Here is a 24,732-nt window from a genome sequence, read left to right on the forward strand (position 1 = left end):
GTAATTTGAGCTAGAGCAATAGGGAACATGCAGAATAATGGACACAAATCATTTGGGAGCTTTGGTGGGAATTATTTATTCTGGCAGTTTTCTCAGATTGGGTGACTGAAATGATGAAAACGTCTTCATGTTAATGTATTCTACCGAAAAGATAGTGGATACCTGGTTTGTCTTAGACGCAGTATGGATCAGGTGTCACTGACAAAGGCAGAAGCTAAGAGTGTCTCATGGTTTGGACTAGAAAGACTTAAGAAAAGTTAGAGGCCCTCACAGTCCTATGCCACAAAATTAATCATGACTGTACAGAATCTGAGAAAGTCAAGATATTCATCAGATTTACATTGTGGTGAGCCCTGGTTGTGGAGAGATTTTCTGCTAAAATGGGCTTGTTGGCTGATGAATTCTGAGCGACTGACCAAAACCCTTTATATGACTGGTAGAGCAGAAGCACTTTGGGAGGTAGCCTGTGGTGTAATCAAGTAGTGCCTTTTCAGTTAGGTATATAAGGGGTGGTCTACAGTTTGGCAGACAGGATACTGTGTTGCAAATGCAACGGATAATCCTGTATACCAAACTAAGTCCACCCAACATATTTAGGTTCAGGCAGACGTTCACTTTGCATCGGTGGAGACCTTGTTGGCTACGCCAATGGAAAGTTACCTCCGACAGCCCAATGGAGTAGGGGTCATCATAATAAAGCTAACACACACCTGAATTTATTTAGATGGATGGTCTGATGTATTGTTCTGGTTTTAACAACGTATATTCATCTGGAATCTTTGGAGGTTGATGAGTTTACTTTTTTGCAAACCATTATCAGTGATATTGCAGTAACCTAGGGCCTCATTAGGATGTCGGACAGATCACCACAGACAAGCCGTCTGTGGCCGTCTGACCGACATCCAGCAAAGCGGTCTGACCACCGCATTATGATGCAGTGGGTCTGAACGCATCGGTCGTAGGGACCGGCCGATGCTGCCAACAGACTCAAGGAACCAGTCGCCCCATCAGTCTGATCGTATTCCCTACAACAGGGGCAGTGCCTGCTCATGCACCACCATAGGGATTACAATGTCCCTTTCCAACAGCCTTTATATGGCAGTCGCCTTTTCATGGTGATCAATAAATCAGTGCATGAGGACTTGGTGATTAGACTCAAGACTCCAGGAGAGAAACCAACCAGGATGGTATGTAAATCGAATTCATAAATCGGAAACCTTTCTTTATTAAGTTTGGAACACAATCCTGGATATGCTGGGAGTTTTAGACAAGTGTGGAAAAAGTTTCGGCCCTGCAGCTGTAACTCCAGTGATGTACATCTCCTAGAGTCTTGAGTCTAATCTCCAAGACCTCATGCACTGATTGATCGAAGGAGCATAGATATATAAAAGTTTTGACTCCACCACCAATGTGGTTTCTAACTGCCCTACATGTAATTTAAGTACTTCTGGTGGTTCCAAACATTTATTTTGGTCCCATCCATATACCTATTTAGGAATTTGTGGCTGTCCTGAAGAAGGCGCTGAATGTTGAGTACACTGAGTCTATGTTCATATCAATGTGTTTCACATAGGTCTACTCATGACCAGTTAATTGCCTAGGTCTCTTGTTCTCAAATGCATTTTCCCTGCCCTAGGAATTAGTGTTCTTTGCAGGGGGTCCCATTGTGGCTGTCCTCAAGAAGGCGCTTAGCACGCCGGAAACGCACGTAGAGAAAAAAAGAACTTGTTTACCATCTAGCCACTATGTTTTAACATGCAACAACAGTTTATATTCGTGTTTAACTTTGCACTTTAGGAATTATATGTCTTGTATTGTTTTACATTTGTCTGTATACAATATATTAAAGTTTTTTGTTATGTTGTTATGTATAGTATGTCTTATTTGTTTCACAATTGTTTACTATGAATTTATATTAATAAAATGGAGTTTTTAACATAAATGTTGAGTACACTGAGTCTATGTTCATATCAATGTGTCTAACATAGGTCTACTCATGACCAGTTAATTGCCTAGGTCTCTTGTTCTCAATCGTCTATGCTTGGAAGGTCAGGATAAAGCTCTCATAAACACCAACTGTGAATTACGTCACCAATCGCATTTTCTATCAGCTTCCACTAGGAACTCTGTCTACGGTTTGAAAAGACATTACTGAAAGCAAATTTCTTAAGTCAAAATTACAATTTTCATAAGAGTACATAATGTAGTCTTAGAAGTACTCTTAAATTGGATGGTCACATAATCTGACAGAATACGCGAGGAGGATGTTGGGATCCTCATTGCTGTGTCTTCTGTAAAGGTTAGCAGTTGAAATGCTGTTTGAAATAGCGTTTTTTTTGTTTCTTTGTGGGTGATTAATGGGACGAAATAGTTCTGATACATGGCATGGTGGGGTTCAATGATCTAACTCTAGGGGCACTTCCAGAGAATGATTGGTTCAATTTCTTCGATTTCTTCAAGATTGGGGTTTCCAGGATGAGTGTATCATGTCTTTTCAATAGATGCAGGCCTCCTAATATCAGCAGTTTCTGACATAGGTAGTATGCTGCCTTTTGGGTCAAACAGCAAGCTTAAATATATACTCCAAGTTTCAGAAAGAAATTTCCTCAGACATTCAGAAATAAGGACAGACGTTATGGTCCTTATGATCACTATGGCACTCCATATACAACTGCTTCGATAGAGGCAAGGTGTATTTTGGGAAACCTGCAACTAATGAGTTCCCATAATGTTGTTTCTTGCTAGAACTAAGATTTGCACACAAATTGTTTGACGCCTTGGTGAAGCTTTAGTTGAAATGAAGTTATCTTGGGAAGATTATTAATATTATTATGAATGTTTAGGTGTTTTGCCCAGGATGAAGCCTGCCAATTTCCAGTGGTCAGCTGTGCTTGACTTTCTGTCTAGAACTTAAGTCTCTTTAAGACACTATATTGCCGGAGTTGGGTAGGTACGAAGAGAGATTATTAGGAATTATGTCTCAAAAAGCGTCAATCTCAACTGCTAGTAAGTCAGCCAGGACAGAATCTCATTGAAGATATGTGACAGGTGTTGGACATTTTATTGGAAGGATATTTTCATGTAAATTTGCTTTTCATGAGTCTAGAAATGGTGGTTGATATGGAATGATTTAGAACGCAAGGTAGTTTCCATGTACAGACTGATAGTGTGGGTAAGAGGATTCAAACTTGTGATACCCCTTGGTTTAACCATGCTATGTTGAATAGTTTGGCAATTTGCTTTATTGACTGCAAATTGCCAAGAATGATGCAAACTAGATTAGTGCAATGCCATCCATAATTTCTGACATGGTATACAAGTGTTGGTGAAAGAGATCGCCTGCTTCTTGTTTTGGTGTGAGGCCTTGTAGTACATGTGTTATTTTGGAGAAAAATGAACCCTCAAGTAGGTTCTTCAGTTATTTGCTCCATTACTTGGGTATTTTTGACTGATCGAAGGTGATTTTTTTGTTGAATTCAGAGAGATTTGGATAAGTGAGTAATCAGATTAGTCTAGAAGGACAATGGGGTCAATATTTAGAAATCATTCTTTTGTGATTTTAACATCTAGTGTAGCACATTTGAATGTGTGGCAAACTGCAAATATTGGTGAGATTGTTGTTAGCTAGGTGTACAGATAACAGCAAAACTTCCAGGCCTTTCTGGTTGCCCTAGTGGAAGTTAAAGTCTCTGAGATATAGATTGTTAACTGTGTGGATCAAACATTTTGTGAGGAAATAAGTTATTCTACCCAAAAAAATTCCAGAGGATTGCAGATGGCATGTACTTTCATAGTATTAGAGTCAATTGTTTTTAGTTTCACTAATACATAGTCAAAAGACGTTCCACATTAGATGCCATTTCTGTTGATAACTGTTAGTCTATATACAACCTTGATGTTTCTATGTAAACAGATGATGGAGTATCTCTAATGTTGATTGTGAAGAATAGCTGAGCAATGTTTCCAGTATTTCAAGGATCTGTTCGGTAATAGGTTCAGCTATATAGGTATGTTTTGCTGCTAAGTGATGGAGGTATGTTAGTGAAAACTATTTGTGATAGGTGTAGTAGTCATAGCATTTCATTCAATCATTTATTGTATGCATCACTATCAGGATTCTGTGCCAACCACAGCACTGAGACCACACTGATCACCGCACAGACAACATTAGAAGACTCCTCCACCATGTTGATACTCTGGTCCTGATCCTCCTCGACCTCTCCGTGGCATTCAACACCATCTCCCACAGCAACCTCATCAACAGACTCTACAACACAGGCAAACAGCAAGACACCCTTGAGTGGGACACCTCCTTCCTTATAGGATGCACACAGAGCATCTGAATGCCTCCCTTCACCTCTGCACCCAAAGACGTCATGTGTGGCGTACCACAAGGATCATTCCTCAGCACCACCCTCTCCACTCAGACTCAAAATCTCCCTTCCATTTTGCTATTTCCTTCACAGACTGATCTCATACCTATGAAAAGACCCCATGCAAGTCTCTACAATTCATGTCTATCCCTAAAACTGCTTGTTCCCTTCATCCCATACCTCCTTAACATCAAACTCCTGAGTCCCATCACAAATACCCAACTGAAACAGGATATAATCCACAAGTGCAAACTAAAAATGCCTCCACATTGGATCTATTCATACATCTGGATCTCAGACTGCACATATGCTTTATATGACAACTTTTGAAACAAATAATAAATCGCCATAAAATGTAGACCCACCTCCAATTTCATAATTGAAAACACAGTCCTACACAAAAACCTCCTTCTCAGGCTATAAGGCCAAACACCATCAATATATTGCGCCTGTTCTGAACTATACAGTTCTGACATATTTTCAATCCTCTTATTTATGGATTATTTTATTTAAAAATAAAATACCCCATCACCTATCGCATCATTAAATACCTCTTTAAACAGCTGACCAAATGACTAGTGATCACCGATTGTAACTTGTAACCTGCAATGTGGTCTAATTAGACCTACCCATAATCTAATTTATAGGCTCCAAATTAGATTAAGTAAATCAGCAACAAAGCTACATAATGGGAGGAAACATTACTTAAAAATGGTCTACCCGCTTCCACTTTTCAACCAGGAACCCTCCTTCAGCCTACACCAAGCCTACATGCTAATCAAAGTTCAGACGGCAAAGATCCAGGGGCTGGTTCTTGAAAGACCAATGGCCAGTACTATGAAACATGTTCTAACCATCTATGAGGGAACAGCCCACATATAAAAGCAAAGTTTATGACTGAAACCCCTCACTCCCAAACAGAACTTTATGGAAGGGACAGATAGCCAGATTCTGCCATGTGCACCTAATACAGAACTAAACTAATGGAATATTCCTTTCACACCACAACTGCTAACTATCTCCTATTCTTAACTTTGGTTCAATCCTGATGTACCTTCTGTATGCAACCACAAACCTGTGTCCCCAACCATTTTTATTCAGGTTAGTTGAAAGACAGCTTCTTGGTACAACTTAAAATGCCAAAATTAAATGGCAGCATTGAAATGAAAGACCAGTATTTGTAAAGCGCGCAGCTACCTCCGAAGTGGTGTCCTGGCGCTGAGGGCCCCCAAGAAGATTAAGCAAGCTATTGCCCAGAGTCACATGGTGCTGGGCTAACCTCCCTCCGGCACCAGGGATCAAACCATGAACCCCGCAGTCTGGAGTCAGGCACCCTGGCCGCTGCGCCACACCTCTTCCACATTGGGAATGCTACTAATGATAGTGGTGATACTGTTGATGGTGATGCGACGGCTGGGAGTGAGATGATAAGATATTGAAATACCAGCTCATTGCCATTCACCCAGAGGATGAAGAATTAACAGCATATGGAAGGGAATATGAAGATGGTGTGGTGTGGAAGGGGGTAATGTTGGTAACAAACACATCTGTTGGCAGTAGCACAACTGAGGATGTTGTTCTTAGTGTTCTTATTTCTTGATTCAGTCATTGAGTTGAATGTTGGTGTTGTTGTAGCTTGCCATTTGTATCAGAAACATTATCTGACTTACTGCCATTTCTGTGTTTCATTTGGACCAAAATAAATATTCAAATGCAGTACTTATTTTGAGCTGGTGGTTGTAGGTGTGATCCACCTGCGCTCATTTCTGGGGACCAGCACTTAGTTTTCAGACTTTCACCAAGAGCAAGAAAGAGAGAACCATGAAAGGTGGAAAGAAAGAGGGAAAGACTGAAAATCTGTAGCAAAGAGAGAAAGCAAGGATGAACAAGAAACTGCAAGAGTGAGGTAAAGAGAAAGGGGGTGTCTGGTGGTGGATAAAAGAGGAATAAGGTGGAATCAAGATTACAAAGCCTTGGTATTCAGTATCCCTGATAGTGATAGCACTGGCCTTGGGATTCACAGCAAAACTCTGGGCCACAGCACTTATTGTTTTGCAAATTGGGCAATGGCCAAATATCAATTGGAAAGGCTATAACAATCCTAATAGGCTTGCAGAGTCTATGAGAAAATGAAAAGTCACAAAAGGAACTGTCAATGATAAATGCATGGAAAATAGACATGGACCAGGCAAAAAAGTTTCTCAATCTGAAACAGGAAATTTGCTATTTAAAAAAAAATAGTTTGCCCTGCAGACTCGGCATAGACTTGAATTCATGGTTCATCAATTCTCGTCTGCTGTTGCCTTTGTCAAACTTGGCTCTGAAACCAATGATCCCCGGGGTTGCACCAAAAATCGCTATACTGCCCCTAACCTTCTACTAAATAAAGACTTTTTTTCAAAAGTTGGCGAAAGATGGGGCGCTCTTTGAGCGGTACAAGTAGATAGCTACAGTTCTATCCATCTGCCCTTTTTTCATTTCCTTCCATGCCACGTTCATTTTATCTGCTTCTAGGAATATAGGATCAAAATTGTGTTTAACAACCCCTGAGTTTATTAGCAATGTTTATTTCCAGATACATTTGATGTAGATTAAGTCTATCATATAGATGCCCTGCTACGTTTTTCATGCTTGTCAGTCCTCAATGGCACTGTACATTTTTTTTAAGTTATTGATATTTCATTAAATTGTGAACAATTTAAATAGCTTCAGTCTTAAGATTGCACTAAATTGCATATTTGCTTATGTAGAATTTCAAGGAATCCAATGAAAATGTATGAATCTTATGGAAATTTAAGTTATCATAGCGAAATATAGTTTTCTATTAACTTGCACACACATCACATATCCAAGTCTTTTGAGTTCCCTGAGGAGAGTGATTTGATCAGAAAATATCTATTATCGAGACTTTTTCTGTGCAAACCAGTCTCCCTGTGGTACAATGTAAGACTTGTATATGTGAAGTGTGTGCCTAGTTAAAAAAGTTACATGAAATAGTATAGTGCGAAATTCAGAGAATTTTGTGAAATACGAAATTTGGAAATTCTACTAAGGTGAATGAAAAATTTCATCCAGGACCTAAACACCACTTGAGCTGCACACAATAGAAAATAATGACAAGTGGGGTATCATCTCCCTTTTCTCCATGTTAGTTAATTTAAACTGTTTTCAGATATACATACATGACAACTGTCTCTGATATTGAAGATAAACGACAACTTTCTTGACATCTTGAACATTAATAACACTATAACATGCAGCAAAGCTTTTCATGCACATATCTGACAGCGTAATTAAGTCATAAGCTATAGTGCAGTGGTTCTTTCGTAACATGTGGTCCAAGGACCCCCTGGGGTCTGTGAGGCCTACTCAAGTGGTCCGCAAATGTTTTACAAATTTCAATAGTATTACAATTATTAAATGAAAATTAGTAACATATTTAAATAAAGAAATACAATTGAAAATGGAAAAACGTTTTCCTTATTTGATTGTGAATTAAATAAAATATCCAATATTTGAGCATTTTTGTCTGCGTATACTTGTTTCTGTATTTTTGTATATTGTTTTGAAGTTCAAATCATAGAAATTGCTTAGGCCAGAGGTTCCTGGCTTTCAATAATAACTCACTGCGGGTCTCCGGACTCCAGTAATGATTTATTGGTATTCCACAGAATTTAAGAGGTTAAGAAACAGCTGCTACAGTAGATGAGTCAAATTCAGGTATGCACATACAACATATACTGGCAGACATACCACAATAGAGGATGTATTTTGAAGAAATTGATTGTACATTGATACAAACCTAGCTAAAATCAGACCAGAAAAGATAAAAACCGCAAAGAGCTACCAGTACATGGTAGCGGTTATAAAAAAAGAAATACAATTTCTCGCAGTGCATCTGTAAGAGTTATTGTGATATCTGCTATGTTGTACTTTGTGAACTCAGTGTGTAGAAAGTTGAGTTTACTTGGCTGTGGAAGAAGTGCGCCGTGCAAGCAATCTAATATGTGTTTATTCAGCACCCTGTGCCATGTTACTGCAGTAAAAACAGCAGCAGATCAGTGGTTCAATTTGCTGAATCTGAGCGACGACATATGTGCTAGGAGAGGAATTACCTGCCAAATGGGCTGTGGCTGTACTGTCGTGGCATGCATCATTAAAGCATTACGCTGGCGAAATATCATGATATAAAATGGAGTGAGATTCACCCGCTTCCCATAAATAATGCAGCGGGAACTGGGAAACGTGCATCTTTTTTTTCAGATGGGGTGCAGCTCAATATAAATGACATCTGTTATCAGGGTATGTGATATTACCATTTCTATCAAACATCCAAATACAAGCTAACAACCCAGCATAGAAAAATTCAACACTTTTTACATTTGGCGGTGGTCGTTAAGAGCATCTCATAGGTCTATGCACATGTCTTTCTGCTTGCCTTAGGCCGAGGTTTATATAATCACATATTTTTCAATAATATTTTGTATTGTGATTTTCTATTGTAACAACAAAGCAATGAAGTACCAGATAAGGAACCGAGTCAAAACAAACTAGATTAAACGCATTTTCTCGGATATGAGGTTTGAGGATGTGCATCATTATTGCGAGGTAGACATATTCTTCGAAACATTCAGCTTAATCATTAGATTGATTTTAAGTTTGCTTGCAATTTCAATATAGCATCTAACTCTATGATCGTATAGCGCCTTACTGTGTTGTACGCTGGAGAGGCTCAGAAATCATAGAACTGACCTCTTATACCTTGGGTCTCTTTCAAGGTTCCAAATTCAAATCAAGTGAAGCCAAATCAGCCTTTCCTGCTTTAAAGACGGTAAGCTCAGTGCTCTCATGTCAGGAATGAGTAACATCCTATTTATGGCTCATAGAAACAGATACACCGAGACATTAGTTGGTAGGGTGGGAATATCCCCTGAATGATGTACTCTCATGTCCTCTGCTGTGCATGCACAAACTGCATGCCTGTGATTCAGGTTTTTTTTAAATGTGGTCCTGCAATACACTAACTCCACATGTGCAGATTTACCTAGACCTGGTCTTTTGACAATGATAGATATTTGACTAAGAGCCTTATTACGAGTCCGACCCCATATTATGAATTGAACCGATTGTTATTGCAAACACTGCAGCTGAACCGCTGACACGGCCAGCACGTTGCAAACCGCAGGAGCCGCGGTCGGTGAGAGTAGCAGACACAGGGCGGTTCGAGGAGTTTAACCACCTTCCATATTACGAGCTTGCTTTTCGACAAGTCGACCATGGCAGTGAGACCGCCAGATTCAAGTTGGCAGAAACTAAGAATTTGGGTTGCGTACTTACCCCTTTCCTGTTCTTCCCTTCAGAGTTCGACGTGGATCCCTTTCTTCAGGTCCCCCTTCACAGCAGCATCTTCACCTCGAGGATTATGACCCTGTTTGGGTGATATACAGGGGAGTCCTTTTTGTGCCATATACCCATTGCCTGGACTGGCCATATATAGGCCAGAATTCTGCAATGGGTAGATGGTATTGTTCCACATGTATCATGAATATGTGCGCATTCGACGACACATATGCATTTGAAATGTCCACACAGGCATTGATACATATGGAAAACTAATCACCACCACTGCATGATCTCCACAGCCACACTGGTGGAAAAGTGGGTAACTCGAAATATGGCAGTGTGCAGACTGCTAGCACTGTGGTCTACTGGCGACCGTGGCATTTAGGTGGTCGGACGACAAAACTCATAATCAGTCCTTTAGTCTTTAACCGGGCTGGTCTCACTAATCGCTCCCTCTTAATGACAGATGACTACCGTCCCTGCTGTGAGTTTCGTGCATGGAGCATGGTGGTGGTAGTGTTCTATGACTGGTGAGTTGTAGTAACACGCCTGTGCCTGTAAAACATGAATAGATACTTCCACACCTAGTGATATAAAGTTCCACTGATCATAATAACCTGGAATTCTGAACACACAACACTATGTGTTGTTTGTATGTGTGTGTGCTAAACATGACAGTGTACTTTACATAAGTAATACAGGCCTGCAGGCTCCCTTTTGAATGCCCAAAGCTTGGACTTGAGTACCAGATGAGGAAGAGATGGCTGTCTCCAGATACCAGATATGTACTGCAAACATCTGCTAGATAGGAGGAGGGACCATCAGATGCTATGGTGAGGAAAGAAGAGACATCCTAACCTAAGAAGGAGGAGGCACTGACATTCAGCTGCCCAGAGGTGAGAGAACATTGCCTGGAGTCTGATCTGAAGAAGGAATTATTGGATTGTCCTGGGATCCAAGACATCCTACCTGTGAGTGAGGGAAGGAAACGCCAACTCTGCAGGGGGAGCAGTTCATGGAAGCGACTGCTGTAATTGACCCTTGTGGAGGGTCTGTCCTAGAGAGACTTGCTAAGGCCCCTGGAGCTGTGTACCCATTTGGTAGGCCAGACTGAAGCCAGGACAAGTGCCTGCTGGTCATTCGTGTGCCACACAAGTATACTGTGTGACCGCACTGCCTAGTGTGTTGTTGGATCGGAGTCGGGCTGGAAGATAAAGTGACCCGAGAGGTGCCTGGGAGCGCCTCAAGAAGAACAGATGTTGTCGCCTGTAGGCACTGTTTGTCAAAGATAGCATCTGGAGTCTGCCACACACTATTTCTGGGTGTGTGACCATCATGCTCAAGAAGAAACGTCAAGTGGTCACCTGAGTTTTGAAGTAAGTCAAGTTGTGAAACAAATACCCACTTGAGCACCGGAGTGAGCCTCGATCTGCAGCCTGTCACTCTGAAGAAGGGCCCTACCAGAAGGTTACACTCCTGCTGTGGCCCTCTAAGCAACGGGCTATGTGGCCAATTGCCATGCAGCTCCTGAGAAGATTGTTGTGTGGTGAATGGAAACTCCTGTTGCCATTGAGATCTGCTGCTGCTGGTAGATCTAACATGGCCCTGCTCTTTTACTAAGAACTTGGTGAGAGATAGAACAAGCCTAGGACAGAGAAACTGAGTGCTAAGATTAGATCAAAAGGAGCAGACATGCACGCTGCTGCACCCACAGATCTACTTGAATGCTGAACAGGAAGGAAGGATTCTGGAGACATGGAGACCCACGAAGAGCGGTTGAAGGGGTACTTGGATGAAGCGCCTAGAGCATTAAGGCTCACACCCATCAACTGTGCATTTTTAATGGTGCAATGAAAGTCTATTTTGTCTGTGTAATAAAGTACTTGTATTTTCTATAAAGGGTTGGAGTGGGCTATACATTGATCTTATTGCGCTTCTGCCGGGGTGATATTGATTCTTGAGCCTGACTATCTCGAACATTAACCTCCCTGTGAAGATTGTTACTGTTCTCTTTCACTACTACTGAGACTCAAGTAGGGAAATTGTTATACTTGGTCCAGTTGGCAGTACCACAGTAGAGCAGACCCCAGGAAAGCTTTGGTAGGAGGTCTCAATCCCCACAGTTGTTGCCCACTAACCTCTACCCCATGGAATTTTGAACCAGGGTCTGACAATATAAAAAGCAATTTACAGAGACCATCCTGAGTAGAGAAAAAAAAGTAATCTTTGCCCAGGCCAACACCTCTAACAAACAGCAACAGTAAAAATTCTAAAATGTTTGTTTGATGATGTCAGCTGGGGTTCTGACATCTATTGTGACATGAATTAACAGATGGCTCCTTTAATAGGCCTGTTGCATCTCCTAATTATATGCAAACCTTACCCTCCTGTAGCTAGATTATTCATCTCTTCTGCAAATGTTTTGAAATGGCGTTCTGCACACCATTGAATGTGTCTTCCTTATGGTGTAAAATATCCATTCATAAGCAGCAATGCAAATCTTATCTACTGAATTCTAATACATTGCCATTTGAAATGTCCCCCTGTAGAGAATGTGCTGCCTGAACACTGAAAAGGACAAGGCAAGCCAATGCTATGGATAGATAAAAAAATCACATACCCATATTACCATAGGTTCTTTATGTATTTCCTTTACTTATTACATATTAAAGGTTACATTGTGTATACCTTGATCCAGTGCTGTCCACTGCATGTGTGTTGTAATGCACTGTTATGCTAGAGATCTCCAAAATGTTGTCTTTACCTGTAATTCATCTTTCTACAGCTTCTGCGCAGATTGATTTATTCAGCAAAATGTTTTTAAATAACCACCCCAGGGGGGTGCACGGGCCCTCCTCCTAGAGCTTCCGAAATCCCCAGGACCGCCACCTCCCCCGGGTATTGCTTTTTATGTACACAGGGGTGCCCACACAGAACCCCCATGCCATGGGACAGCCACCTCCCAAATGTTTATAAAGTACCTCCCTGGGGTATTTCAAAATATATGTGGGTGGGCCTGCTGAACCTGCCCGATCTCTGGGGGCTGCAACCTCATTGGGAGAAATTATAGTAAAATAATGTGGGGGACCTGCCTGCCCCCCACAGGCCCGGCAACCGCCACCTCCACAGGGCATATACAAATATGTATGCAGGTGGTACTGCTGCACCCACCCGCTCCTTGGGGACCACCACCTCCCCAGGGCTAAACATATAAAATTAATGTAAGGGGCCCGTGTGATCCCCCACAGCACCAGGAACTTGCATCTCCCCAGGGCTAAACCTATAAAATTAATGCAGGGGGGTCCATGCAGCTCCCCCTCTGCATCCATCTCCCAGGCTTAAATGTATCAAATTAGTTTGGGGGCCCATGTGGCCCCCTCACAGACCCAGGGACCACCATAAGCCTGTGGTTAAGTTTCACAATGGAGGGGCCCCTTCGTAGAGCCATTTATGATTATGGAGACTTCCAACCTCTAGGGCCAGCTCATGCTACCTCCCGAGGTGCCCACCTTCAGGAGGCAGCTGTTTGCATTTGCTTGGTGGGTCCTGACAGCTCCCACCAGGCAAAAGCAAACATAACTCCACTTTCTGCAAGCCAGAGCTGTCAAACATCTCTGACTTGCAGAAAGTGGAGTTTCATCTGTGTCCCTGCAAATATGCATGCAGGAGAACAGATGAAAACATTGATCCTGCCAGAAGGGAACTGCTATTATAAGCAGCTCTCTGCTTGTGGCAGCACTGCTGGCACCTGCAGAAGGGGAGGAGCCGGCTGGGACGGTAGGGGCCTTGAGGCTTCCCCCACGGTCCCAATTGCAAACTGGGTGCCCTGGGGGCATGCAGGTGACATGGCCAGGCCCTGGAAGATGGGGTGCCAGGGGCGAAATCGGCCCAAGGAGGTAGTCCGAGTAGCATCCCTCCCCATAGTATAATGGCTGGGCCCAGGGGGATGGGGTGAGAGTAGAGCTGTGTGGCCCTGTCACCTAATAAAAATAAGAAGTTAAAAAAGGTCAGGCCCCAGAGGATGGGGACCCCAGGTCCGAAATCGGTCCTGTAAGGGGAGCCGCTTGGCCCCCCTCCCCTATACAAATAGAAATATAGGAGCTGTAATTAGCAAAATAAGGATCAGAAATTAGGAGGAAAAGGCAAAATAAGGGCCAGCAGTGAGTAGAAAGAGGCAAAATGCAGGCAAGTAGAGAGCAAAAACACGTAAAATAAAGGTCAGCAACCAGCAGAAGGAGGCAAGATAAAGGTGGGAAACGAGAAGAAAGAGCAGAATAAAGGTCAGAAATAAGGAGAAAGAGGCAAAATACAGATCAGAAACGAACAGAAAGAGGCAAAATAGAGGTCAGAAAGAGGCAGAAAGAGAAAGAATAAAGATCAGAAGAAACCAGACAAAAGTTTGAAAATGAGCAGAACCAACTCAAGCACACAAACACCCACTCACAGAACAACTCTGACACTCGCACAGCCACTCAAAGACCCATTAATTCATGCAAACTCAGACACATACACCCACACACACATATGTCATACACTCATGCACCCACTTACAGAATCACTCATTATCACTCTCACCTACTCACAGATCTCCTCAGAGACTCACGCACTGACTCACAGACCCTCTCAGAGACTCACACACCAATGTACATCCCCACTCATTCTCTCTAACACCCACTTACAACTCTGCTCACATACTCATACTCCCAACGAGACACTCATGCAATCACTCCTACACTCAGTGTCAAAGGTTAGTGGTTATAGTTAGAAAATAGAATTTTTAAAAACCTTACAAATCCACTTAAAAAACCAAAGGTTGGATGGATTTTATAGTTAGGAAATAGAATTTTAAAAAAACCATAGAAATTCACAGAAGAAAAAGGTTACAGGGAAGTTACAATTAGCAAATAGTATAAAAAATAAACCTTAGTAATTTCCCTGAAAAATAAAGGTTACAAGGACGTTATAGCCAGGCTCAGATTTCACTCATACAAATCCAGTGGAATTCAGCAGTTGTAGTTACCTGAGCTAGCTATAACATATGTCACAGCAATGCACTGCTTATGATCTCAGATATTACATCACTCATGCAATGGTGAGTGACATCACTGCTGGCATCACTGATGAAACCATCCACAGAACCACTCACACACCTACTCACAACCCCATACAACCTCTCATACGCCAACTCACACACCCACACAACCACTTACTGACCCGAATGGAGCAGAAAATAGATTCCCTAGCGGCAGATATCCTACACCTACAACAAGACCTCCCCTACTGGATTAAGCCACATTGCTCACACAATCAGGGTAGTTTCACACCTTCCCCCACACAACCTCGTCCATGACCCCGCCTGGTACACCATGGCCTACCAACCCTATGAGGAATCAGGCTCATCGACCTAGCCAAACTCTCTGCCCTATCTCAGAACGAGAAGCATAGGAGATCAACTATTCGTACCTCGCAATAAGCCAGAACACGGCCCCTTTTGCTATCCCTGTTATAGTGAGCACAAACAGAAACCCTAGACCTGCCAGCTCACCAAGACCCCCTGCTCTATACACGTCTATACATACAGAACACACCAACGCTGAGGCTCCCCGTTCTCTATCGTGCACGCTCCTCAACTGCAGATCAGTAGTTCAACACGCCACAGATATTGCTGAAGTTATACTTGCGGAAGAAATAGACATCGCATTCCTCACAGAATCCTGGCTCAATGACCATTCTACCCCATCCTAGACCTTCTCAACCCCCCCAGGCTACAACATCATCAGACATGACAGACAGATCAAAACAGGTGGAGGCCTAGCTATCATTTACAAAGAAGGAATACAATTTACCAGATTAAAATCCATGGAATACCAGACTCTTGAGTACCTAGGTGTTGAAGCCCATCAAATTTCACACCATCTATCACCCTCCCGGTGAACGTGCCATCTTCACTGAAGAACTAACCGACCTAATAACCCACTTCTCCCTAACAGACACAGAAGACGTGTTCCTGGGTGACTTCAATATTCACTGGAACAACCGAGAAGACACCACTGCACAGAACATCTCCACCCTGCTTGAAATAACTAACCTCAAACAACTTTGCAATGGACCAACACACATCAAAGGAGCTACACTGGATACGATCATCACCAAAAATGAGCTGGTCTCTCTGAGATCGATCTCTCCCATTGACTGGTCTGACCACCACCTCATAATGTTTAACATTGACTCACATGTCAGAAACCATTCTATACGACCTGACAAACCTAAGCACTGGACCAGGAACATCAAATGAGTTCCCATAACCGAACTGGAATACAGGATTCAGGCCCATCTACTACCCCAGCCCTCCAATTTGATGGCTGATGACCACAGCCCACTTTAATTCCACAATGACAGAGGTTTTAGATCAAGTAGCTCTACTCAAACTCAAAAAATTTGAGATCTACCAAATCTAAATCCTGGTTCAATGTTGATCTTAATAACGAAAGACGACAACTCAGACAATCGGAAAGGACTTGGAGACTAAACCCTTCGACTCTCCACCTAGCGCAACTTAGGTCGACCCGACAGGCATATAAAAAACACATCTTTGGAGAAAAGGCATCGTTCTTTTACTTTTACTGTGTCTTTTTTACTTTTATTACTTCTTTCTTACTTCTTCCCCCTAACTTTCTTTTTTCCCTTATAACTTTTCTTCTCCGCCTCCCACCCACCCCAGAACCATGGCCAAGGGCACTGCCACTAGCAGCTCAAAGGGCAAGGGGCCTGTGCCCAAGAGCCGGCTGCCTTGCGGCAGAATGCGTCCTGCAGGGGTGCAGGCCCGGCAACTTTTTGGTGAGGCGGAGGTGGCCGCCCTTGTTTTTTTCATCCGGCGCCACCTCCCCTTGACCTTGGCAGCAGGCGGCAGGCCCGGCTCCGGGTACGCTACCCAGGAGCGTCACCGTCGGTGGGCGAAGGTGCGCCGGGCAGTTTTTCGGTGCTCAGGGGTTCGGCGCACCCATAACCAGCTGGCCCACCGGTGGTCTGACATCCTGGACCGGGAGCAGGACCTGTTGGACCTGTTAGGTGTCGAGGTCGTTGGGCTTGGTGAGTAACTTAATATAAGTATTGCTGTGTATAAATATTTGACGAATAACAAGATTACTGCTGCTAACGTTGCTGGTAAATTACGTTTCCAAATCTTCTGTGATTGTAGGAGCCATGTGCTCGGCGCTACTCTTACTTGTTTGCATCTTTGCGCTAGCTTGGGCTGATTAATGTAAGTGTTTATTTTAGAGAACTGAAGTTAGGTAATCCTCTGTCACTGAATGATGCTTACCCCAGTCCTCCGTAGAACCTTTTGTAGTTTGTTTAGTGAGTGGTAGGCTTAGCAGGGATAGTCAGTAGCAGAATAAGATCAGATGCAACCAGCCCACAATTTGGTGTATGCACAAATTTATGCATGTGTCCTCCATCTCATCTATGCATTTGATGGCTAAAAAAATGCGAATGCAGACTTAGTGAACAATTGGCCCATCTGGAATAGGTGGTCTAGGTCAGGTGGTACTTAGTCTTTGTTAGTATTTGGAATCAGAATGATTATGGAAGTATAATGGAACACTGGAGTGTTCATAAATAACTAAATAGACGATCCGTGAATCCAGCAAGCAGCCCAGTAGTCGATCCATCTGATTAGTTAGGTCAATTTTATTGCAACTGTTGTTTCCTAAAATGTTTTTTTTACTTTTTTTTCCAAATGATTCATTTGTTTGTTTCACAGCACTCCTTAATGTTTGTCTCTTTCTTTATTATATCTTACATGAACATCAGCACCACCCAGGGGCAAGAAGACAGGGTCCGAGTCGGCGGGACAACAGCAACCAGGAGACGACCGCTCCTCCACCGAGGCTCCTGCTGCTGGCCCCAGTAAGTCCTCCAGTGGTTAATATTAACAATTATATTTCCCTAACTTTTACTGCATCTTTTTTTCTGAACTATTAATTATGGTTCCACTTTCTAATTCTATTTTTTACAAAAGCTTCTTTGACCTTGACTATCTGTTTCCAAATTCTGGTTATCCCTGCCTCTAAGTTCCTTCTAACTGCCTCTGCTATGACTCTCTGTACTACTACTACTATTAGTCTGTCTGTAGCTAAGCTTGCCCAGTTGGCCACTGTTTATTGAAGGTTTTCTTTGGAATAAAACTCAGATTGACCAATAGCTCTAGCCACTGTGTCCTGTCCTTTGGGTTGTCCTCTTCTAGTCTTCTTAATCTTGAGGCTTTGACAATTCCCACAAACAAAATGCCCATCCTAGCATTGACTAGTATTTTGGATCGGATAGTACATACTACTACTACTGTTGTAGTGGTTCTGCAGAGCCACATACAGAACTATGCACATGAAAATAGGATGTTGGTGATGGGAGGTTGGACCTTACTCACACCTGTCAGAAGAACCCACAATCCCCTGACCGACTAGCTATAGTGTCTCACATTAGGTCCCACTCCCGAGTCCCGACCCCCCACACGAAGAAGATACACAATGAGGATCAGATAGACAACCCAGAACATAATAACACCCTTTTACTCACTCACTTGTGTAAGTCCACCCACCACACCAAATACCACAGAGTCTATGTGTAAGTTCAAAATGTTTATTTTCAAATAAGGAACAAGCTCTGTACGACTCGTTATATGAAATTTTACTACAGCCAGCGCCAACAGCAAAAAGCATAAGAATAAAACAGTAAACATTTACAAGTGCAGGACAAGAACAAGACAAAAGATATGTGTGAATTCTGGAAGACCCCTCACCGTAGAATGTAGAACGTAGAAATACTGGTTGCATCATGCATCATAAGCTCTGCAAATCTCTGGTTTGTAGAAGGGAATCTTCCACCTATTATGAGAAAAATGCTGCGCGTTAGATAGTATACTGCAATCATGCAAGCATTTCGCAGTCATGGCAAAAAATGTAACATTGTACATGTGATGGCTAAGCAATACGGACTAACCGAACCCCATAACAAAGAGGCTTGTTTTTCGACCTCTTCATTTGTACGCAACCGTCACGTGGCCTCAAAGGCGTCTACTGCACAATAAGCTGCGAGGTATAATTAAATATGCGCAAAAAGACTAAGAGTAGTAGACATGATGAATCTAAAAGGGTTACATGGCTCAGGCTAACTTTCCAAAGAGTAGAGTAGGACTAGATGACCCTAGGGACCATATAACTCTACTAGTGTCTGTCTACTGACTGTACTGCTCTAGTACCCGATTTGGACTAGTAGTGATGATGTCTGTTGTATTAACTTTTTTTCCAATCTTCCTAGTGAACACTAATAAAATAGGGGGAGGTTTCCAGGCATCTAAAAATGAGTAATGTTTTTTTCTAGGCGTACTACCAGTACCAACCACCAGTGCCGGCGGGGCCAGCTACGATGGCGATGCGGCCATTCTGGAGGGGGCGGGAGACCAGGCGGCACCTGCAGGAGCTCCAGGGGGGGAGCCAGCAGCAGTGGCGTGCGGTGGTAAGTTATATTGGTTACTTCTTGACATTACTACTAGATGGAAGTGTGTTCACTTCACTCACTGTACTGTGAGACTTATTAAGATGTAGTGAACATTATACAACGGTTGAAGAAGACACCCTTTACTTAGCATTAGCAGCGTGAGTTGAGTAACCAACCTATCTGACTCCAGCTCAGCTGTGAAGGTTTTATGGAGAAGACTAAAACTCAGATCAGATGACCTTGATGGATGTGTTGAACAAAGAGGGAAAGAAGGGTGGAAGGACGGGCGAGATGATATATGACTGGCAGAGAAGGATATGTTGGAAGCATGCATAGGTGGCTGATAGGAATCAGATCAGATGCATGGGTTGTTGAAGGATGCGTGGAAGGTGAAAGAGGATGCCTGCCTGGGTGGGCGAAACAGTATGGGTGGATACTAGATAGCAAGAATCATCAGCGGTGTTTGGTTCAAAACTCAAAGCCTAGGTAAGCAAGGAAGGAGCGGACGCATGGGTGGTTGTTGGTGAAAACAACTAAGGTTTCTTAAGAGATATATAAAAAAGAATGATAGACATTTACTTTAATGGATGTATGCCTGGATGTACTATCATCAATAGACAGCATAGGTGGAGACTGTCACTGGAGAGTCTTACTTTGAAGAAAATCTAAAAGAAACTGCACCAGAGTAGCAAAGCAGAGGGGAATATAAGTAGTATTTTCAGAATATAGTTGACTCACAGTAGTTTGCAAGCACATCTTATATATATATTATCAAGTGCCTTCCTCCGACTCCGAGGACCACTCCCTACCTATGTTTATGTATTTTCGATTGTGTCAGCCAGCCTGCAATGGGTGGCCTATCTGTTGGTTACACAATCAATGAAAGCAAAGTACCCTATGCAGTAGCGGTCGGTGGTGGGAGTGCTGGCGGGCGGTAACATGGGGAGGGGCAGGGTGGGTGGGAAGTAAACTATGTATTACGGCCAAATACAGGTAAGTAAACATAAAAATAAATAAAACGATTTTCATTGTGCGCACTGCACCGCCAAATGCGATGCAGTGCGTGCAATGACATTTGTTTTATTTATTTATATGTATTGTTTAGTTACCTGTGATTTTCCTTAATCCATAGTTTACTACCCCCACCCTGTCCTTCCCCACGTCACTGCCTGGCAGCACTCCCACCACCGACCGCTACTGACCTGATGTCGTCTTACCATCTATAATATAAGCAATGATCATTGGATCCGATAAATAATCGGCCTTTTTCTAGTACCCAGGGCAGGGTGAAAGTGAAATTGAGCAATTGCCCTGATATAACAGAGAGAGTATGGCCAGTGCCACCCGTAATACAAAAATATGAGCTTCCCCACCTGCAGACAGTAGCAAATAAAACTAACGTGAGACTGCATCATGTGACTCATTTCTGTTTCTCTTGGGTGCAAGCTTAGCTGACTGAGCTGGCATGCCGGCTACAACAAGGTTATGTAATTTTGCTAAACTAGAGATAAGAAGAACAAGACGACTGGTGTGTACTGGAGTACATAGTGCTAGTATAATGCCAGAAACTCCCACAAAAGTTAGAGTCTGAGGAAGTAGGAGGATAGATACTTACCACAAATGTTATGTACTGTGCCTGCTAGTGATACTGTGCCACTATGTGTTGAATTAATTTTGTGTTACTGTTTTGCTAAGAGTATTGGTTACAACAATGTTCTTTTTTGACAGAGCCAGACAAAAAGCATATACAGCAACCTAGCATTTTCCAAATCAAGTGACTAAATCAATGCACCACTGTCCCTCATACCACTACACTCTACTCCAGTCCACACCACTACACGGACATGTAGCCTAGGTCTGCTGTGGTTCTTGTTGAATTATTGTGTTTACCTTTTATGCCAGTCCATGAAACGCAGTTATCCCATCAATTATCTCCGATTCAACTGACTGACTGTGTGCAAAGATAGTATGGTCAGCATCATGATGACCATGTGGTACGTGTTCTCCAACACCAACTCAGTCTGTAGTGACTCTGATTAAGTTTATAATATATTCCATATTACAAAATTTCAACGGATATTGGCCTGCACCTGCAGTAGTAGGAGTACAATGTGGTTATTAAACAACAAGGAAACATTGACTGTCACTTGAGTCACTTTTGCTTTGTAGATAAACTAGTATAGTTCGACTTCATGCACATTCACTCGTAGTCAGCAAGCATCCAATGCACTGCATGCCATCATTCATAATAATCATTACCTGTCTTGCTCTTCTCTTTGGTTGTCAGATCAGATGCCTAGCCTTCTGACAGTGATGAGTTTCGGCTCGGAAACAAAACGGAAGATAGCTGTAGTCACGTTTCACTTCTTATGGAGGGACTGTTAGAGGCAACATGTATTGTACTATTCTACATCTCCATCCAATGTCTGGCTTGCTTGAAATGCATTTAGGGAAAGTAAGGAAGATGGAGCAGGACTCTGAGGAGTGGAGTGGACAGTTATGCACAGACGTGAAACTCCAATAGGGAAATAAAAAGAGGAGAAGGTGTTGATGGATTTGTTGTGATTAGATTTGAACCAGAAAAACAGATACACACACAAATAAAGGAAGGAAGAACAATTTGAAAGCCTAGTTGTCAGGGAAGAGGAGCTTGTCCTCAAACTCTGGTGGTTCAGACAGAAGTACGTCATGTAACCCACTACTTATGTCATCAAAGTCGCTCTCCTCTTCCTGCTGTGAGTCAAGTATTTTGGACTCCGGTGGTATAAAGTGCTGATTCATTTTGATCATGTTTAACCTCTCCACGCTTTTGGGCGAGAGACTGGTACTTTTTACAGTAACAATGGCACCAGCAGCACTGAAAACACGCTCTGAAGAGACACTTGCAACAGGGTAAGCCACATACTTTATCGCCAGCCTGCTGAGCACTGGCCATTGGCTTCTTTTCCCATACCAATACACCAATGGGCTTTGCTCCATGAAGACCTCTGTTGTGTCATCCAGATAGGCCTGAAACATCCGCTCAATGTTCAGGGGTGCTCCGATTTGCTTGGCCTCTTTTGCCTTTGTATCATTAATGGACGTACAAAACCCTTTCCGTAGAAACCAATCACCTGCTGTTTTTTTAAATGTGGCTAATGATCCTGTTGGTGCTGTTGTTGATGTTATTGCTGGTAGTGTTGGTGACTGCTGGGAGGCAAACGCACTGCTCTCAGCCTCTGAAGTAGAACTTGACTCTGGGTGCCCTGTAGTACTTTTTCTGGCCTGGGGTGGTGGGCCTCTAATTAAGATCCGTTCGTTTTCAAAGTCAGTGGCTTCCTCAGCTATCAAAGTTTTGTACTTGGCAACATCCACTTCTGAAAAAGGAATTACTTCATTACTGCTCAGCAATAATTTGTAACGTGTATCCAAAATTGAGGCAGTAATGTAATGTCGATGCGACACAATGTTATTTTGAATCCTTGTATTGTCAGATAAGCGAACGGCTAAGGTGTCCGCCAAATAATATGCGTCTACTTTGTCATCCACACCTGCGTACATTTCTGACACCTCCTTCAGCTCTTGCTCTAGCATGTACAACAATGAGATAGCTTGGCCCATAGAACAGTCCTCCCTGCTGACTTCACATGTGAAGACCTCAAAAGGAAGTAGCATCTCTGTCAGGCATTTAACGATGTCCCATTGGGCCATCTCAACGGTCATGCCTTTCACAGTAGGATCTCCTGACCTTTTCATGACATAAGCATTGAGTGGTATGTACTGCTCAAACAGACGCTCAAGCATGTAATAAGTTGAGTTCCAACGTGTTGGCACCTCCTGGATGAGTGCTTTGACTGGCATTTTATGCTCACGTTGAATGACCCTCATCTGCTTCCGGGATTTAAAAGAATGGTTGAAATGTGTGCATTTTCTTCTGCAGGCGGTCAGTAAGTTGCTGACTTTCCTTTCATTTTTCAGAAAGTCTTGAACAACAATGTTAATGCAGTGTGCCAAACACGGGACCCTGAAATAGCCACCATCTTTCATGGCCCTAACTGCATTACTGCCATTGTCCATGGCAACAAAACCAATGTTAAGCCCTCTTGGTCGCAGCTACTAAAACACCTTGCTGTTAAACTCATCCAAAATGTTTGCAGCAGTATGAGATTTCTCCATAGCAAACATGGCTACAGTTGCATGTTTGCGAGTGTCTTTAAAAATCTCAGCAGTGTCAACAACACCTCCAGATATCTTATCTTTAACACCCGAAAAAGAGACCCAGTGGGCAGTGATGCACATGTAATCAGTGGCTTGGCAACTGGTCCACATGTCTGTTGTCAGGTGGATACTCTGAACAGCACTCTGTATTAAGGCTTTTCCAAGCAATTCCAGCACCTCGTGATGTAGTGCTGGAACAGCAACTCTGGCAAAATAGTAGCGGCTGGGAACCTTCAATTTTGGGCAGATGGTTGTCACAAATTCCAGAAATCCCACCCCTTCAACAAAAGAAAAAGGGAGACGGTCCAGTGCTAACATTTTAGCCAGCTTCGCATTGTACAAACGTGCTATTGGGTGGTTGCGTTCGTACTGCCCCTCCGGCCTAGTAAACATGCTAAGAATGGTAAGCTGCGTGGTATTCCTTCCTGTGCTCAAAGTCACAATTTTCTTAAAAGCAGTACTCCTTGGTGTCTCAGGCTGACTCTTACTCTTGTGCCACTGAGATGTTGCTGAGGATGTGGGCGTTACCACTGCAGTGCTGGGGACAGGGCTATTTTGTGTACCACTACCACAGAGAATGTCTCCCTCTTCTTCTTCCTGTTCCACCATGAGCGGACCTTCTACTTGTTCATCCCCACCAACAGCAATGGTTCCAGTTTTTATGCGACAAATGTGCTCCTCCCACTGGATTGCGTGGTGTTTTTTCAGATGAGTCATTTGGCCTCCGGTACCATAGTTTGTACCAAGCTTACCACGACTAACAGAAGTATGACAAATGGAGCATATAGCAATGTTCTCCTCCTTTTCGCTAACCGTAAAGAAGTCCCACACTGGGGAGCTTAACTTTTGTCTCCTTCTGGAGGTGCCACTTCCAATGCCGGATGAACTGGAGGGTGTGCGTTGAATTTGACTCTGTGCAGTACCACTACCTACTTCTGCTGAGGTGGTGCTTGTGCTGGATGCAGGACGCTGCCGGTCCTTTGCTAATGTAAATATGGAAGCTGGAGGTTGTGTTGGTGCTACCTGTGTTGGAGGTATGTGTGCTACATCCCTCGCAACCATTTTGGATAGGGTAAAAATGTTGGTCTCCATCTCCTCTGGGCCGGGAGTGATGTTCGTGATGACTGGCTCATCATCATCATCATCATCATCCTGCTCTTCTACATCAACCTCCATAAGTGTAAGGCTTTCTGGAACCTTCCTTTTCCCATGCCTGCTCGTGGGACGTGTCTCCCTCTTAGACTCAGTTTGTGGCTTCCAAGTGGCATCTAGATCATCAGAAGGGGGGCTTGGTGAAGAACTTGATGTACTAACCCTCCTTTTC

The sequence above is a fragment of the Triturus cristatus genome, chromosome 3_2, assembly GCF_964204655.1.
Source record: "Triturus cristatus chromosome 3_2, aTriCri1.1, whole genome shotgun sequence".
In the NCBI taxonomy this organism is placed as follows: Eukaryota; Metazoa; Chordata; class Amphibia; order Caudata; family Salamandridae; genus Triturus; species Triturus cristatus.